Source organism: Tachypleus tridentatus, chromosome 7 (genome assembly GCF_004210375.1).
Source record: "Tachypleus tridentatus isolate NWPU-2018 chromosome 7, ASM421037v1, whole genome shotgun sequence".
Lineage (NCBI taxonomy): Eukaryota > Metazoa > Arthropoda > Merostomata > Xiphosura > Limulidae > Tachypleus > Tachypleus tridentatus.
The window spans coordinates 17,729,091-17,744,770 of NC_134831.1; the positions used below are offsets into that span (position 1 = coordinate 17,729,091).

At 35.7% G+C, this 15,680-nt stretch overlaps 1 protein-coding gene across 10 annotated transcripts in view; it reads right to left on the reverse strand.

The window, feature by feature from the left end:
• LOC143255219 (uncharacterized) overlaps nucleotides 1–11,665 on the reverse strand; it is a 47,114-nt gene extending 35,449 nt beyond the window's left edge. For 6 of the 10 annotated variants that reach the window (XM_076510530.1, XM_076510532.1, XM_076510531.1 and 3 more), the window contains exon 1: nucleotides 11,285–11,665. The gene's annotated coding sequence lies outside the window, so the exon portion shown is untranslated. The remainder of the gene's footprint in view (nucleotides 1–11,284) is intronic. The other 4 variants (XM_076510533.1, XM_076510525.1, XM_076510524.1 and 1 more) reach the window with 1 other exon arrangement.
• Between the last annotated feature and the right edge of the window lie 4,015 nt (nucleotides 11,666–15,680).

Sequence of the window (15,680 nt, forward strand, 5' to 3'; positions counted from 1 at the left end):
AATCTTTTCGTCACAAACGTTTTGGATTCAATAACTGAAACAGCTTCCTCGTCCCCTCTCTACAAACATACACGTGCTGTTGACTGAATAGTTGACTAACAGTGAAATATAAACGATGTTTAATACAGAGCAATCAACTGTAATCTTCCCCTCAAACTTTACTATGTACACTGGACGATTTTAGATACTAATTTACAGTAACAGTAAAAATTAAAACCGACTTCTTTTTACACATAAAGATGAACTCTTCCGTATTTATTTCAGGCTATTAGTTTCTATAACAGTTACCATCATCATTAACCCTAATGGTAATAATTGTTACCGAAACTAGTCGGAGTTTATTGATCTTTCAGTGTCAAGAAAACGTCACTTTTGTTGTTTAACTCTTAATATACCGTAACACAACTTGACTAAAAAAGGAAATATTACTTTACATGTTGAATATATGAACTTTCTGACTGACATGTTTTTATTTACAGTTTTATGATATACCAAAATCCTGCCATTTACGTGGTCTGAAATACAGAACAAAGCAAGAAAATTAGATCTGAACCAAGCTTATTGGCTGTCTAATCAAATACGTCATGGAAATGACCAAGACTGTCAACGTGAAATGCACTTCTTTATTTTCACTCCTTACACATCTTAATAAGTAGCAATAATGTCGAAAAAAGATAAGACTTGAGCTTCGTAAGTATCAATAGAAAACACATCGACCTTTTGACATGGAATACTTAACAAAATGGCATGTGTTAAACTTTATCCATACGTTTTTTTGTTGTTGTTTTTTTTATTTTCGCGCAAAGCTACACGTGGTCTGTCTGTGCTAGCCGTCCCTAATTTAGCAGTGTAAGATTAGAGGAAAGGCAGCTAGTCATCACCACCCACCGCCAACTCTTGGGCTACTCTTTTACCAACGAATAGTTGGATTGACCGTCCATTATAACGTCCCCACGACTGAAAGGGCGAGCATGTTTGGTGCGACGGGGATTCGAATCCGCGACCCTCAAGTTACGAGACGAACGCCTTAACCCACCTGACCACACTGGGCCTTATCCATACGGTATAAGGTTTTCAAGTTCAGTGCTGACAAACCTGAAGTACTAAGATATCTCTATGGAAACATATTATGCAATATCAACTTTTTCTGCTTGAGAACAGGATTTATGGATTTTTATTCTTTTATTTTCCTCTTTCTGATTGGACAGTTCTTATTTCCGCCATTCTTTTAATTCTGTATTCTTTCTTTATGAAAAATTTAGTTTGTTTTCTCTTTTTCAGTTTTCGCGCATAGCTACTCAAGGAATATAAGCAAATAGACGTTTCTTATTTTGAACAGATAGACTAGAAGTGTAAGATAGCCAGCCAACAATACCCATCACCAGCTAATGGTCTTTTCTTGTGTACCGAAAAAGTGCGGTTTTTTTTTTCTATCATTCTTATAACGCACTTACAGCCACAAAAGTATAGAACTTGTTTTTACAGCAATGGGGTGTGAACTTGGACTCTCATAATCATTCCTAGCTTATCACAAAGTAACGCTTGTTCTTTTATGAAATTACCGCTAAAAAAAAAAAGAAGATTCACATTTGAAAAATAACCAATGTTACAGATCACGTGATAATAAATCCAATGAGTTTTGTTAAGTTTAAAGACTGAGAAAGCAAAGTTTATTGTAACAAAGACACTTGGTGTAAAGATAAAGTACAATGAATGAATAGGTAGTTACAAATTAACATGGAATAATTATTATATTAAACACCGCATTTCAACTTCTTTCATAATGGTTTACTTTTTGAATATCATGCAAAGCTAATTTAGCAGTGTAAGACTAGAGGGAAGACAGCTGGTCATCACCACCCACCGCCAACCTTTGGGCTACTCTTTTACCAACGAATAGTGGGATTGGCTCTCACGTTATAACACTTCAAGAGCTGAAAGGGCGATCATGTTTGGTGTGATGGGGATTCGAACCCGTGACCCTCTAATTAAAGTCGAGTGCCCTCACCATGCCGGGCCAACTGTTAATGGACTTGGTACAAATGGAATAAGAATTTTAAGTGTTGTGAATGGAAAATCAGTTATATTCTGTTGAACTTAGATCAGTTTCAATCACATAATGCTGTTCTGTCGGATTAACATTTGTGTTATTAATAGTAACTCAGTGATGAAATATTGACCTTACTTGAGTAAAAAAAATGTACTCAAAAATATGTAATACTAATAAACGAAAACTGAGTATAATTTAAATATTAGTTATTACTTGTCGAGAACTACGTGTGAAAGTCAAGAAGCACCTGCCTGGTCGATGTTTTCGTGAAGCGTTGTGCGTTAGAATTAGCATAAGAATACATGTATTATTATGGTTGTTATACAGTTCTACCTAATCATAAGGAAGAAAATAGGAAGCAAACGTACACATACACGTTTTCTTGTATGGCGGATAGCTACTTACATGAATTGGAAGTTGTTAGGGTAAAAAAAAATAAATGTTCAACGTTGCTAATTCTGGGAGCACATTGACTGCTCTCGTGTGCAAAGATAAACCAGCTGATTGTCCGTGAATGCATTGAGTGTGAAACATGAACAAACAACGTTCCTAATTTGTTTGGTAATTACCTTCATGTCTAGGTGAGCGTGACTAACCACGAGTCCCTGCAGTAGTCCAGAAGTCCCTGTGGCAATAATAAATAGTCCGGCAAACGACTGGAAGATTTGGATGTTTTTCCCACAATTACTCACAATTAAAAATACGCGAAAAGCTTAGCCTTTTCGTAAGATAGAACTTCCATCTTCATTCCTCAGGGGTGATTCTCATGAAGGAGTTTTCTGAATATTGAAAAGTGGTTGTTAAATGGACGACGCACCGTTGCTGATGAAGTCATGCGAATTTTAGTTTGTGAAAACATTTTCTTTAAACAACCCTGTTTTATTTTTCTTTTAACGTAAACGTACCAAAAATATTGGTTGTCAGTAATATATGACTTGTTTCTTTTGTTTTCTGAATTTCACGCAAAGCTATACGAGGGCTATCTGCGCTAGCCGTCCCTAATTTAGCAGTGTAAGACTAGAGGGAAGGTAGCTTGTCGTCACCACCCACCACCGACTCTAGAGATACTCTTTTACCAACGAATAGTGTGTTTGACCTTCATATTATAACGTACCCTCGGCTTAAAGGGAGAGCATGTTTGGTGTGGCAGGGATTCGACCCCGCGACCCTCAAATTACAAATCGAGCACGCTAACCACCTATTTGTAGTTTCGCTGTTCTTTTCTCAATGTTTCCTCCTTGAAAACGTATGTAAGTTCAGTTTCATCAAGTATCGAAAAAAAACAAACCGTTATTTCAGTCACGGAAATATAATGGAATAGCAATTGCAAAGTTTCTGTGTTTATATACGTTTTATGAGAAAAGAAAGCTGTAAGGTTTACGTTTCTTTTGCCTAGTTTACGTTGATAATTACACAGTTCTTTAGTTGCTTTTACCTAAGTAATTATTACTGTATCGGATAAGAACTTTACGTCGAACATGAGTTTACATGATAACGTGGTGGTGTTTCAAGTTATCGCTGTTTCTGGAATCCCTTTAGGTTTTTCCTATCGTAAACAGCCTTCTTGTGTTTGCTACGAATTTTACCGTTCATCTGATATACCGTAAACCAAAACGTACATGTAAAGAAAAGCAAAAACTAACACAACGTTTGACTGACTGTATTACTTGTAAATAATGGAGTTAGAAACATAATGGGAGAAACCTAAGTTGTTGTTCACTGAAAAGCAGTTTACGGGCTCACGTATAAATGTCACGTAAGTTATTGCTTCTGTTTACGTGCTTTTCGTATCTTCACGTGTGTTCTTTTGCGGTACACGCCTGATTTTTTCAGTCTTTAAACGACTATTTCTTCCTTCCTTATCCTTACAGGGTTCTGAATTATCTATATAGTACTCACATTGTACGACCAAGCCGTTTGTCTTTTTCGAGAATTTTTTAAAGAAACGAACAATTTTCTCATAGCATAATAAAATATGCGAACTATACGTTTTGTACTGGTTGTAACAGTTTTTGCAAGCCTGCATTCTTCTGGTAATGAAATTTATTTAAGGTTTCTGCTATAAACGTTCAAATGATTAGTTCTTGTTCCATCCATCATCTTAACAATCCAAACCTGAGTGTTGCGACATGCTGGGTCTTGGTGGGGCAAAACCATTAGAAATTTATCTAGCAAGTGAAAGGACATTGAAATGTTATTGTACTGCAGTCAGGAATAGGTAGGGTGGTTCCTCGTTTACTGTGACCTTAATAGCTCATTTCTAGATCCTGAATGGGTTTCCTCCTATGAAAAATAACTTGACAGTCATATTTTGAGTTCCTTGGAGAATAAATGTTAAAGTTTGTCATAAAACGTACCTCCCCTTCTAGAAACGTTATCAGTCTAGAAACATCCATGGAATCGATATATTAACATGGTTATACTAACCACGTAGTTTTTCCAGTTATCTTCGAAGATTGTCATAAAAATGTTTACTTCTTTGTTGTTTTTCATGATCTTCAGTATATACGAAGACACACAGGAAAGTAATTGTGTTCTTTTGGGAACATTTTTTAAAATATTCTTTAATCAGTGGTCCTTAAACATTCATTTTTATCGGCAAACCATACCGAAGTCAATGCATTAATACGATTAACTGGGTTGCATGGTAACTGACATAGTTCAAAACTGCATTTCTCAATAATATTTCGTACTTCTGACCTAGCCAACTTGCCTGACATAGTTTTTTAAAAAAAGAAACTCAGATTCTCTGTTAAACAGGGGACCCCTTGCTTAGCAGCAAGCCTATAAGTTTGTGACGCTAAAATTGGGTTTCGATACCCGTCGTGGCATTAAACATATACAGTCCATTGTGTTTAACATCCAATAAACGAACATTTGGCCATGGTAGGAGTTTTTTAAATTAATGCGACTAGCGTCATTTTATACAAGAAAGTTTTCTCAGTGTATATTCACCCAATTATTATTTTTTTTGTCATTTATGACAAAGCAACTGTTAACCCAAGATACATAGATAACTCCTAAATCATCAATAACTTCTGATCAAAGCAAGCTAAGAACATAGATCAGAGCATATTGTAACCCACTAATGAATAGAGCTAACTTAATATACCGTTCTAATTAGGTGTTTGCAAAGTCATAAAATACAAATTTATAATGATTAGAATGAATTGATTCGTCAGTTGAGTACCCTTGCTGTTAACATTATTGTAGGTGGCAGATAACAAAGTTCTATAGTCATGATTCTCGAAAACAAAAGCAACAAAGTTCATTTATATATATATATATCGATCAAAAATTACATTTGATCTTTAGAAAGTGCCCATGGTCCGTGATTAATGTTTGTTTCACCCTGATCGCCTCTGCATAGTGTTTTTGCCTAAATATTTCAGCAAACGTTGTTTTGTTTTTTGCATTGATAAATAAAAAGCTGAACGTGAAAGACGGTCTGTCAACGGAATCGTTTGTAATTGCGAATAAATTAGCTCATCAAATGTAATGACCCTGCATAGAAGACATCTCTTATAACTGAGTGATACGTTTTATATGAACTCAGATGAAAGACGAAGGTCAACTCTTGGATGCAGCTTTGTTCATGAAAACTGTTCCATGGAGATGGAAGCATTTGTTGGAATTAATCTTCTGCATATGACCGATACTGTTGTTTGATAACGATTCTCAAACTTTTACCAACTTTGAGAACACCCGGTGGAAGGTTTAGGAGGTTTTAATATATATATATTCAATACATTCAACTCACAGTTATAAACCTCACAAACTACATAATAAGTAGCTATAATAAAGAGATCAGGAATTGATAAGTAAAATTTATGGACTACATGTTTTTTGTTGTTGGTTTTTTTTTCTTTATTACTTACAATCAATCACTCAGAAAAGAATCCAACTCTTTTACATTTATATAAATTTTCAGACCTTTGTGCAAAATTTATGAGAAAGACTAACTTGTAGGTGCTTGATTGTTTGTTTGTTTTTTGATTTCGCACAAAGCTACTCGAGGACTATCTGTGCTAGCCGTCCCTAATTTAGCAGTGTAAGACTAGAGGGAAGACAGCTAGTCATCACCACCCACCGCCAACTCTTGGGCTACTCTTTTATCAACGAATAGTGGGATTGACCGTCACATTATAACGTCCCCATAGCTGAAAGGGCGAGCATATTTGGCGCGACCGGGATGCGAACCGGCGACTCTCAGATTACGAGTCGCACGTCTTAACACGCTTGGCTATGCCGGGCCGGTGCTTGATATCAGCGTGTACTGGTAATTAATAATTAACTACAACTTGTAAATAGAATTAAGGGAAAACCAAACATACAATAACTTGTTTGTTTTAAAATCCTCGCGCAAAGCTCTTGGACTCCTCTTATTTGGTTGAACAAAGCGAGGTTTTGCTGCAAGGACTTCATGGTCGGATCCTTCTAACTGGATGGTTACACATGGTTACACACAAGATAATTAAACAATTTCATAATTTATGAACTAGGCAATTGCTTCAATATCTGGTCTTATTTTTTTATACTTATAACACTGATTATTATTCTGAATTAGTTGTTTTGAGTAACTCTAGTATGAATTTTATATATATTTTTAGTTTTATTAAACAATTAATTACAAAAAGTAATCATGGATTTACAAAACCAGTGATTAAATATTATGAAGAACTATTATAATTTGTATTTTAGTACTTTTTTATTTCTTTGAAGTAAATCCACTCTGTTTTGTGTTCTCACGCACAGTTCGATTGTCTGTAATATTCATTTGGGGTTTTATATGGCCTGGTGGTTAGGACACTCGACTTGCGATTTGCACGTCACAGGTTCGAACCTCGTCATCGAATATGCTCCTCCTTTCAGACTTGGGGACGTAATAAGGTGATGGCCAATCCCAATATTCGTTGGTAAAGAGTAACAGAGAAGTTGGCGGTGAGTGGTGTCGACTAACTGTCCACAATATAGTCTATCAGTTCGAAATTAGAGATTGCTATTGAAGATAGCCCTCGAGTAGCTTTGCGTGAAATTAAACAAGCAAACAATCGTTTGACTGCAAGTATCAATAAAAAAATAAGGCATACAACCTTGAGTAAAGAGTACGTTCAAAGATTATGTGCGAGGGAGACAAACTTAGTTTTAGCATGACACGAAGCTTTGCTACGGTAAAGTGTGAGTGTGTGTTTTTACGTATAGCAAAGCCACATCAGGCTATCTGCTGAGTCTACTGAGGGGAATCTAACCGCTAATTTTAGCGTTGTAAATCCGTAGACGTACCGCTGTACCAGCGGGGGACTACAGCAAAGTACTGAACGGGACTTATGGAAATCACCGTGTATTAGAAATTCTAATCCGTACTCAGGGCCTTTCAGATCCTTGAAGAAAATTACTAAAATAACTAATTTATCAGTGCTTTGTCTTTGCGTCACATTGCACAAGTACCTGACAATTAATCAGAAATTGTAATCGTAATAAAAGAAAACATAAAAAACATTTTATTTGTATCAGGATTTGTCGAAAGAAAAATATTTATTTTCATATCAGGTTTTTTTTCTTTTTTTCTTTTTGTCGGTTCTTGTAAATGAAGACTAATAGTGACTTTCAGACCATTTGTCTCTGCATTTAATTTCATTACGAATCAGTGCTCTCCCCCAGTGGCACACAGCGGCATGTCTGCGGACTCATACTACTAAAACCCGGGTTTCGATACCCGTGGTTGGCATAGCACAGACAGCCCATCGTGTAGCTTTGTGCTTAATTCTAAACAAACAAGTCCCCCGTTAGGACAGCAGTAAGTATTCGAATTTACAACGCTAAAATCAGGAGTTCGATTCCCCTCGGTGGACTCAGCAGATAGCCTGATATGGCTTTGCTATAAGAAACACACACACACACATAAACAAAGAAAATGATTCAGTGAATCATCAAGTTAAGTGACAACCATAGCCGAAATAAGGTCGCGGTGGAACGGAACAAATCGTAATTACATTTTGAAATTGTTAGTGAAGGGTGTGCAATAGCTATTCAATAAGAAGACATATCAGTGAATATGTCAGACGAAGCGCCTATGAATTGTTATGCAATTTGACTGTTGAAATAGGAGCTGGAAAACCGTTGCTTTTGTACACTAGACCGTTATAAGGAAAATATTGGAAGGAGTAGCATGCTTTGGACATGACAGGCTTATTAAAGAATCTTGCAACTGATTACAACGAAATAGGGAGTCATATTTCAAACTCATTTTAATCTAATGGGCTGAACTATCTCTATACATTCTCTTGTTTGTGCATTTTTTTGTAATTTGATACTTTTTTTTTACAAGTATATATAAAGGTACATATTTTGGCAAATACCTTGGATATTTCTGTTTTATATGATATAGATATGAAACAAATTCTAGCCATATTGCTACGCCAGTATAACTTAGTACTTTCTGTCTTTAGGGTACATAAAGGTTTTACAATTGTGAAGAACTACAAAATCACTGAATAATAACTGACAGTGAAACTACAAATCCCAGAATAAATTATTTTTGATGTAAGACTCACTGGTCGAGTAGATAGATGGCCAGCTAGACATCTTGGAATAATAATATTATATAAAACATTAACTTTGACCTTGCATATTTATTTCCTGATCACGTATTCAAATTATCTTCTTTTGTTTCCCTATTTCATTATCGGACCTGGCATGGTCAGGTGGATTAAGGAGTTCGACTCGTAATCTAAGGGTCGCGGGTTCGAATCCCCGTCGCATCAAACATGCTCGCCTTTTCGGTCGTGGGGGCATTATAATGTTATGGTTAATGCCACTATTCGTTGGTAAGAGATAAGTCCAAGGATTGGCGGTGGGTGGTGATAACTAGCTGCCTTTACTCTAGTCTTACACTGATAAATGAGGGACGGCTAGCGCAGATAGCTCTCGTGTAGCTTTGTGCGAAATTCAAAACAAACCAAAACATATGATTACAATGACAAACGCAAAGTTTTAAGTTCATCCCAGACTGAATTTGTGATTTGGTGACTGTTCTGGTTACGGAAAATTACTCAAATTACTACCCAGATAACCAAACTTATTTTGGATAATACGTGTGCTGAGTTGCTGCATTACCTTCTTAGAGAAACTCCTGTTCACCATGGTAAAAATGCAACATATTCAGGAAAGGCTATGACAAGCAAGAAAATTAAGTAAATTTTGGATTTTTTTCCTTCGAGATAATTCAACGTGTGATACAAGAAAGATTCCACACTATATTAACATTCTGGTACTTGATTCTATCAGGATAATAAATATCAAGTGTAGAACATTCTAAACGTTTCTTCATGAAAGAAACAATTTTTGATAATCTCATCTTTAATGAGTACCCATGGAGAATCGAACCCTGTATTTTTAGAGTTTTAAGCCCAGGAATTTGCTCTTCGCCCATCTGGAGAGCTCATGCAAAAAGATTTGTTTTATAAAAATGGTATAAATTAAAATTTTATCTGAACTAAGGAAACTAAAGCATTAGTTTCTAAAATTTATATCATTTTACATCTCATGTCTTTAACAACCGTCGTTTTATTATAAGAGGCAGAATTAAGTGAAGTAATCATTAGTTTGTTTAAAATATTAAAACTCTAACCGTAGATAAAAAGAGCTTTTGAAGTAAAATTATAGGGCCCGGCATGGCCAGGTGGTTAAGGCGTTCGACTCGTAATCCGAGAATCACGGGTTAGAATCCCCGTCACATCAAACATGCTCGCCCTTTCAGCCGTGGGAGCGTTATAAAGTGACGGTCAATGCTACTATTCATTAGTAAAAGAGTAGTCCAAGAGTTGGCGGTGGGTGATGATGACTAGATGCCTTCCCTCTAGTCTTACACTACTAAATTAGTGACGGCTAACGCAGATAGTCCTCGTGTAGCTTAGCGCAAAACTCATAAACAAGTAAAGTAAAACTATGACATCACTGAAAGTAAAACTATATTTTGGTAAAAAATTATAATACCCTATCGGACACGCTTATTATAGTAAGAGGAAATAAGTTTGGTATGGTTCTTTTTATTTTGTTTGTGTTTAAAGTAACTGTTTTATATAGCTACGGTTAGCTGGCTAATGAAGAATACCATTTACTGAATAATTTACACGTCATGAAACTTCTTGGTCGTTTTAATTTGGATCTGATAATTTAAATAATGAATGAAAAACACATGAACTGTTTCAGTGAATTGCAACGAGATCCCAAATATTAATTACTAGACAAACAGATCAAGTCATACATATTACACTTACACTTGCAGAAAACATAATTTAATGCTTTCTGGTTCGGAACAAGTCTGAAAGTCTTGCATCGTCGTTAACGCTGCTAATATTAGTTATATTAAAATATTGAAATCTGTCAAACAAAAAACGTTCGTTATAAATCTAGATTACAATAAATATTGTTATTTAATTGGAACTTGCTATTGTAATACACACATTTTAATAGCGGGTGTCCATTTTTCATTAACTTTCTTTTGTCACTTGGTTAACAATCTATGAATAATTTATCTTGACACATTTGCTTAAAAGTTTTCTAAAACGCCGGGATTCTCATCTATACTTATTTTGGGATAAACTGGACATTCTATCAGCTGTGTGGCTTCCCCTTAAGCCTTTTTCTCTTTCTTGATATGCGTTTAAAGATGCAAACTCACTGGAATTGGTTATCAAGAGATGCTTCTACCCTGCAGTTAATAAACTAGCATTTATATGGTATACCTAACACAGTTTTGTGGTTTCTTTGTAACAGACACTATAAGAGGTTTCGGTAAATATTATACCAGCTTTTTTTAGAATAAGAATATGAATATTAAAGAATTACTTGAATCAGTAATAACTGATACTAACAAATTATATAGACTGTATTATACTTCTATGTGCAAACATATTCAAAAATATTTGCAATTGTATAGAAACTGAGCTCTTTTTGAAATTTTGAACTCCTTTAAAGAGCGAATAAACAAAGCACGAATCTCAATTGCACGCCTGATCTTACATATATTCCGTTCTTGATGTGTGTAGATACATATGTATGTACATATATAAACCTAGCACATAACTTGAATCAATATATGTACCTTGAGTCTAGCTTTTGGAAGCAAATCACACAAACCCACGCGTAATGTTTCTATTTCGCCTACAGCTGTTTAGCTCTTTACATTGGATAGAAAACAACAGACGCTCAAAATTATAATAATACACTTACCTTGTCTATTTTCAACTCATCTATGTTTAGTTTACGTTTGCTATTATCGACTTTTTAACTTTTGTTGGAATAAATTAATGTCAATTCGCTCTAAACAACTAGTAATCACGAGAAAGTGAAGAGAAATCGATGTTCACAGTGCAAGAGAGTCCCGGCGAATACTTCGTTTGCTTCTGCTAGCCCACGCACTTGAATAACGTTTATTATTGTGGGCTTCACTACAGAAATCTCGGAGAGCCAGTCAGCCTTCTTTAACACACGTACAGGGACAGCTGTTGATACAGCATGCTTCCTATGTCAGTATAGGTATAGACTGTCCATAAAATGCTACTTTCTAGCACTCTGGTGAGAAGCCGATGTACTAAATGCGAATGGTACGTGTAATCAAAACTTACGAGCTGCACTTTATTTCTTTTGTCACCGACTTAACGCAAGCGATGACAGAATTTCGAGGTATAATCATTTCCTTCATTCGAAACAAACTTTTGCAATAAATTTCAGTGAATTAATGACCAACAGTGATCTGACGGCTACAGATCTCATTGGACACAGTGGGCAAGTTCTATCATAGCCCGTTTTCAATTTAAACTAGATTTTAAAACGTTCTATTTGGAGCTGTGACATACATTGCTAATTATATTTGTCAGGCGTTTAATGACACATGATAAATTAGTGGACAATCCACTACCGGCTACATTCGTGTGAAACGTTAACAGTAGTTCTTGGAAATTTCGCTGTAGGATTACAAAATATCATAAGCACTGAATTCGAAATTAACCTTGCATTAACGTGTTAGAATAAAACAGTGCAAAGAGTTTACAGAACATCACGGAAACAAATTTTTCATGCCTCAAACTCTATGCTGAGCATATCATTCGTACAAACATGACAACTAACGTAGAACTAGTCGCGCTTTACTGGTTGTATCTTCTACCCACAATTATAATCACAATTTGTAGGTCTAATATTAGGCATGATGCTTGTTTTTATTGATATTATAATATGTGAGAACACAGATGTATATATTATTCGTTGGTGAAAGAGTTGCCCAGGGGTTAGCGGGTCGTGGTGATGACAAGCTGCCTTCCATGTAGTCTTTCGCAGCTAACTTATGGACAGCTAGCGCAGATAGTTTTCGTGTAGCTTTGCGCAAAATTTAAAACAAAGAAACACGTATAGTAGAAATTCGTACAGATACATATATAATAGATATTTATATATCTTGTAGGCCCGGCATAGTCAGGTAAGTGGTTAGGGTGCTCGACTCGCAATCTGAGGGTCGCGGATTCGAATCCCCGTTATACCAAACATGCTCGTCCTTTCACTCGTGGGTAGGTTATAAAATGACGGTCAATCGCACTATTTGTTGGTAAAAGAGTAGCCGAAGAGTTGGCTATGGGTAGTGATGACTAACTGCTTTCCCTCTAGTTTTATACTGCTAAATTAGGGATGGCTAGCGCAGATAGCCCTCGTGTAGCTTTGCGCGAAATTCAAAACAACTAAATTTATAATTTGATGTATGATTTGCTTTTATTCGCTAACTTAACGTCGTAAGTATTGTTCCAGATATCCTAAACCATATAGGAAGTTCTACGTTAACTAAATATTATTTACAAAAACACACCTATTTACTAGAATGTTTTATTAATTGCCAAATATTTATACGGTGTATCTCATGGTTGAAGCACCAACGAACAAGAAGGCCACTTGTTGGCGCTACATAAACGCGCAAGAAAACTGATGTATTTGCGTTAAGAAACTGAACTATACTGTACTAGAAGATAACTTAATGTGATAAATCTCTTTTTGGAAGATTTCATTCAAAAATACCGTGTTGCAACCGAGAATAATAATACGGTGTTTAGTATTATGATTATTTAGTGGCATTATGTAAGTTATATATGCGTACTAAATCCGGGCCTGCATGGCAAGTCAGTTAGAGCGCTTAACTCCTAATCTGAGAGTCGTGGGTTCGAATCCCCGTTGCACCAAAGATGCTCGTCGTTTCACCTGTGGAGGCGTTATAATGTGACGGTCAATCTCACTATTCGTTGATAAAAGAGTTGCACGTGGGTTGGCGATTGGTAATGATAACTAGCTGAGTTCCATCTGCTAGTTCTAGCTGCTAAATTATGAACGGCTAGCGCAAATAGCCCTCTCGTGCCTTTGCGCAGAAAACAAACTTGCTAAGTCTCCTCGAATTTATGTTACATCATTAAAACTAGGAAAATAAGAAAGAAAGTTATGAAGTACGCCTCTGCCGAAGGATTTGTATCTCACAGAAATTCGAGAGAAAGGATCTACATTTGGTTACGTTTCTAAAAATGACCTTCAAAATAACGTGTAGTTACATCTTAAATAATGGATACCCCGCCTCACTTCACGGTCAGCTTACTTCCAATGACCTTTCCGATATCCTTCTTTGCTATTGTACACACTTAACGTTCGTCACGATCATTCTTCGCTTCTTACGTAAATGTGTCACGACTACCAGAGTATCTTATTATAAGAAAATTGTTTTGATATTCACATGTTGCTTATTACAAGCAGTTGGTAACGTGAATACCATGTCGTATTTCTACAGTTTGGTTTTTCAAAAGAAAAGGCAAATTAGGCCTATTAGAGGGGTCTTATCCTTTGTTTTAGCGCAAGGCTATGTCCACCAAGAGTAATCGAGCCCCGAATTTGTCGTTTCAAGTCCTTAAATTTACCGCTGACCCACTGTTGGGTAGAGAGAAACACAAATATAAAATTGCTTATAATGGCCCATGAAAATACCAAAATATATAGTTACCAAAACTCCTGTTTGTTAAAAGATAAAGAGAAAAATTTATATCAATGTTCTCAACTAACTAGTTAAGTTTAAACACTTTTACATTAATCATTCGTATAAAACTGACCAATTTAAAACAATGCTGTTGCTGTTATGTTGTTAAGCACAGAGCTACACAAAGGACTATCTGTGCTCTATCCACCATGGATATCGAAACCTCGTTGCTAGCAGTATAAGTCCGCAGACGTACTGGGGTGCCACTGGGTAGCTAAACACAAGGATATAGAATTGAACAAAGTTTGACAGATATACAGGAGGTTCATTATAAACTCATATCTCACTTCGGTATCATTTTTGTGAGCTTCACATTAGCAGTAAGAAGAAAATAAAATTTAATGTTAAATAAATAGGACAAACTCGGGGGGACTGACACAGTTTAGTTGCTATTGAATCCCAACAGTTCATCTTTATCGAAAGTAGGCTATAAGGTTGGGTATAAGTCTTTAGTTCATTTCTATCTGAACACCTGCTTACAATACACGCGTTTTTGTATGTAGAACCTGTCTGTTTACACACGTGCATATCGTATACTATGACAGGTTTAACGAGTGAGTTAATGCGCATGCGTCATGTTCCCCGTTTAACGAAACATCTGCTCTCATCTCAATGCAGCCTTCAGTAATGATCCAAGTATTATATGTGTATGGTATATTAAATAAAAAGAAGAGACAAAGAGAAGCACACAGACAGTGTAAAACATCGCATAATTGTAATATATTTTAGTTTCATATTTTCAAATTCTTCTCTTATGATCTAATCATACGTAGCAAAAACAGCAACGTATATTATTATCAGACAGATTTCTATAAAACATAAAATAGTGATAAATATTTAAAATATTAAGTATTCTAGCCAAATATGATAAGCATGAGACACGAAGCAGTACACGTGACGCTTCTGCTTCACTAGGCGGGCTCAATCTTGTCAGGTCTTCTTAGGATAATGGCCGAAAACACCGGCAAGAGCGAGAATACTCAGTTGACGACCTAAGAAATGTTAAAAGGTTTTAACATTTTTAAAGGTTAAAAGGAATTGAGGTTTTTGTGGTTTGCTTGTCACTCATAATTAGGATTATACATTAATAATTGTACTCTCTTTTTTCACTGACGATTTTAGTAATTCTTTTGATAGAAGTTATTAATATTTTACAATTGTATTTGAAAAACAAATTAAGTTAAATCGTATTAACACGACTGTCATGACATGTTTAATAATAGCCAAATTTTAAAGTTTGGGGTCGGGAAAATAACATAAAATATATTTTAAATATGCTATAGGGCTCCTTGAGGGAACAAAACTTATTCATAAACGACTGTGAAGTTTTTTGTTGTTTTTAATTTCGCGTAAAGCTACATGAGAGCTATCTACGCTAGCCGTCCCTAATTTAGCAGTATAATACTAAAGGGAAGGCAGGTTACTAGTCATCGCTACCAACTGCCAATTCTTGAGCTCCTCTTTTACCAACGAATAATGGGATTGACCGTCACATTATAACGCAATTGTGAAATATTTATCGTTAAGTCAATGCTGACGACAAATTGTATAATTTGTATTCAGTTGAAT